At 39.6% G+C, this 4608-nt stretch overlaps 1 long non-coding RNA gene across 1 annotated transcript; it reads right to left on the bottom strand.

The window, feature by feature from the left end:
• Positions 1-2226: 2226 nt before the first annotated feature.
• LOC115062765 lies at positions 2227-4096 on the bottom strand. Its single transcript, XR_003842691.1, has 3 exons — positions 3917-4096; positions 2894-3037; positions 2227-2602 (listed from the first exon to the last, which is right to left on the bottom strand). It is a non-coding gene; the product is annotated as an uncharacterized LOC115062765 (long non-coding RNA).
• Positions 4097-4608: the final 512 nt, after the last annotated feature.

Raw genomic sequence — 4608 nt, 5'->3', positions numbered from 1 at the left:
GATGTGTTTGTGTGTCAAGTTGACAAGGGGTCAATTGTACTGGATAGCTTTGTGTCAACTTGACACAGCTGCTTCTTGGTCATGATGTTTGTCCAGGAATAGAAATCCTTACTAAGACACTAGGAATGGTAGGGAAGGTGATAAAAGGAGATATAATGGTGAGGAACAACTTTGATCACAGTACACTCAATATGCAATGATTAAATATAAAAATTATTATCTATATAATATAATAAGTATTAAAATTAATTATTATAAAATCTGTAGAAATGTAAACATTTGGGGGCAAAACTTTAATCATTTATACAGTCATCCAATTATTAAACCCTTGTACTGTTATTACTGATATTTACATAATTAATATTAAAGAGAACCCCCTAACCCTAACCCCTAGCTCTGCCCCCAACAGGATTTGTCTGTGTAACAGCCTGGCTCTCCCGGAACTCTCAGGCTGGTATCAAACTCACAGAAACTCACCTGCTTCTAATTCCCGAGTGCTGGGATTAAAGGTATACACCACTACTCCTGACTCAAAAATACATTTCTCTAATGGGGAAAAAGAACCGAAAAACAAACAAGCAAAATAAAGTCTTCTACAATGAACTCTTTAATTTGTTGAAGGAATTGAATAAATACTTGAAGGTGGAAAGGATTTCCATGTTCATAGGACAGGACATAGTACTATGAAAATTACAATACTAATGAAAGAGATTGATATGATTAACTCCAACTCCATGACAATCAATTTCCCCATCATATACCTCACGGATATACTACAGAGATTCTTACAAATTTCCATGGAAGCATAGAGATCCTGAGAGTACAGAGCAGAGCTTAAGTTGTCCTAGCTTTGATTCCAGATGACACTGCAGAGCCATATGACCAACAATACTATGGGAGTGGCAGATGAGTAGCTCAATGAAACACAGTTCAATGAAACGAAACCAAAGCAATAGCAATAAACATGTGAATTACCAAAACACCACATATGTGCTGCATAAGAGGTAGCTGTTTCAACTAATGATGTTGAGAAAACTATTTATCCACACAGAAATATGAACCTGGGTCAAATTCTCTCCCAGTGTACAATGAATCACAGACCTTCATGTATGGTCTGTAACAGTGAAAGTTGTATAGTAACAGAGAGTAAAAACACATCCATATATGGACACAGGGAACTTGCTACATATCATGCATGACAAAAGAACACAAACTGACAGACAGGATTGTATTCGATATGAATGCATTTCACAAAAGCATCCAAATACAAGAAGCAATCAATGTAGAACTGTAAGGAGAAAATAGATAGACAGTGATTCAGGGAAGCTCCAGCATCCACCAGTCTTCGAGGCACAATGAAATTAGACAGAAAACCAATTGCCTAGCAGGTATTCACAAATATTAGCTACATAATAGTAGGAGACTCCCAGGCAGAATTCTCTCACTTCAAAAGATACTAGTTAGTGTGGCTGTGTCCTAGAAATACCAGAATTTAAAAAAATAACAAATATCAATGTTTTAAAAATTCTCTTCTCTGAATCTGAAACACAGACACCATCAACAGATAGAAAATAGAATACATTAAAAGACACAGTGCGCTGAGCGTGGTGGCGCGTGCCTTTAATCCCAGCACTTGGGAGGCAGAGGCAGGCGGATTTCTGAGTTCGAGGCCAGCCTGGTCTACAGAGTGAGTTCCAGGACAGCCAGGGCTACACAGAGAAACCCTGTCTCGAAAACCAAAAAAAAAAAAAGACACAGTGCTAGAATATTCTAATTCAAACATAGAAACACAATGTAGAGGAGGTCTATGTACTATAAATATGCTAAGAAATCTATATCAAAATCTTACAGTTATTTTTGTAGAAATAAAAAAAATTAATACTAAAATGCACAAACTTATGAAAAACCATAGACTTCAAAAATTATAAGAAAAGGATCAAACCTAGAGGCGATTTCAAAATTCATTAAAATTATAGCGATGCAAACTGTCGAGTACTGTCATGAAGACTAACAACAGGAGAGAGCAATGGAAAGACAGGATGGAGTTTAATACTTCAGAGAGATACTAAGCAGTGCTTGTCAAATTTTCACTGGCATTATTTTATGGAATGAAGAAATTAACTTGAAAAGATTTAGAACCAAAGAAAATGCAATGAGCCCCAAAATTTTGAAGCAGAAACTTAAAAGCATCAAGTATCCTAGTGAAGAACTACATTAAAATTATAGAAAGGAAAGTCATTTAATATTGGTATGAATACATGATTAGCAATATGAATGGAAGCAGGATAGCAACATTAACAATCAAAATCCAATCAAATTGTAGTTGTTCCTAGTATTTATTCTTACATAGAGAATCTTCTAAAGTTTACAAAGGATAATCCTGAGGAGATTATTCTCAGTGGAATTCTCCAGAATAATTTCTACAACAGAATGTGGCAAAACTGACTTCATGTCCCATTTTCACTGTCACTTGGACTCCTTCCCACTCCTTTGTCAATCCTCCAACATACCTGGATCCTTTGCCACTGTTGCCTCTCTCTCCACCTTCCAGGGCACTTTGTCCTGCTCAATGATAAGCAGGTGTAGCTGAAAAGTGCAAGCCCTGCATATGAGAGATTCTTCAGTAAGTACCAGGATTTCTAACACAGTACTGTGCTCAGCAGAAATACAGAAAAGGGAACAGAGGGTTCTACAAATGATCCCCCAACTGTTACATAGGGTCAGCATGCTGAAAATATTCAGGGAGCATTTTGAGTTTCCATAACTTGAATCCTCCTTCTAATCATAGCTCAATCAAAACTCAAGGGGAAAAATGAATCTGTATTACTGGAGCGATATTATAAACTACTGAGTATCTGGTTTCACCATGGAACAAAAATGAAAGAAGCCTTACACATCCCAAAATAACAAACACGAAGAACAGATGAAATTTCATGAAAACTTTGTCTTTTTCTCTGAGGCTTTCACTTTCTTCTGGGAGATGTGAGGCTTATTCACACGCAGCTCACACACATGCAGAGTAATTTCCCCAGGAACCCTGAGGAGCAAGGAAAAGTGCAAGAAACTATTGTTACCCACAGAAACAGGACTGCTGCAATTCTGTAATATTCAGTCTCAGTGCAAAACCCTATGAGCGAGGTCCAGGCATTTCCTCCTCTTCCTGACAGAAGTTCACAGTCACATCCCTGCATGTCAACAACACTGAAATTACAAAGCAACAGTTTGGCCATTTCTCCATTGTCAGAGTGTGTTTCTTGCACCAGAAAAGATGCTTTCTAATTTTGTCCTATTACATCCTGTTTTCTAATGTAAACAGTGTGGCCTGATATCCTCACTCTCAACATGCATACTGTACTTTTCTGGACTCCTGAGGTGTGCCTTAAAACCTCAGCATAAGAACATACATTTGTTATATTTACATCAGAGTATATGCATCTCAAATGCAAAATTAGTGATGAGTAAAACCTTTACTTAAGAATTGTTAAAATTTACAAACATAACTGTGTATGTAGCAAAAAAAAAAAAAAAAAATCCACAAACTGATCAAAATCTGCAGTTAATCCTTATGGGGCTGATAGTTAACAAGCTCTCTGGACCTAAAAGTCTCCATATCAAATTCCACTCTCTTGAATACGAAAGGGATAGACCAAGGGCGTTAGAAAATGCCAACAGTTTTAGTTTTCGCATAACAGCAAAAAGAACAGTGCTTGCAATGGTCAACACGTAAATTCAATTAGTCTAAGAGATACATTTATGAGAATATTCTGGAAACCACAGACAAATGGTAACATCAACATGTGCCCCATTTCATACGTTCTCAAACTTATCTTCAAGGGTATTACCCTTCACCAGAAAAGTGAAAGCGGTATCCTTATGAGCAGCAGAAAACTGAACATGTCCCTGGTCCAGTTCCTACCTGTTTCACTACAGCTCTCTGACCTGGGAGATTCTAGGATGGCCGGGCTGCGGTTCCCGCCACTGTGGTGCGGACCAGTGAGTCTCCCAGACCGTTCCACAAGGATCCAGTGGCTGCAGGAAGTTTTCACATCCACTTGAGACTCTGGCCAGTGTCGGCCATCCAACCCTTAAACAAAGATTCCCCCTCAGAGAATGGAGGGTTTTCCGGCCCCTCCCTCCTGCGGTCACTGGAGCCGCCTTTGGGTCCGCCTATTATAGACAGGTTCCGGTTACGTAGGTTCTTTGACCCAGCCCACTGGTTCAAATCCCCTGTTCAATTGAGTTTTCCATGCCTTCCTAGCGGGCTTCAGTTTTCTCATCACTCTATTTTTCTAGACCAGTTTCCCCGCCCCGTGAAGACCCGTCCCTCCCACTCCGTCTCAGGCTGCCTTCCACACAGCTCCAGATGTCAGGCTGGACATTCTCTGCGCAGCCTCTCCATGACCACTGCCATCCTTGACCAGAATTGGATCTAGTAGGACACTGCACCCCAGAACCTGCCCCACGGAACCTTTCAGATGCAAGACAGCCTCGACTTGACTAGCAGCCTGTGGGCTACATACATCAAACAATAACAGGTTACATTCAGAGGCCAGAGGCCGATCCCCAACACACACACACACACAAAATGGCAAGCCAAAACCAAATACT

The sequence above is a fragment of the Mus pahari genome, chromosome 21, assembly GCF_900095145.1.
Source record: "Mus pahari chromosome 21, PAHARI_EIJ_v1.1, whole genome shotgun sequence".
Lineage (NCBI taxonomy): Eukaryota > Metazoa > Chordata > Mammalia > Rodentia > Muridae > Mus > Mus pahari.
Note: the sequence above shows the minus strand (reverse complement) of the source record. Positions and strands in the feature narration are given on the sequence as shown.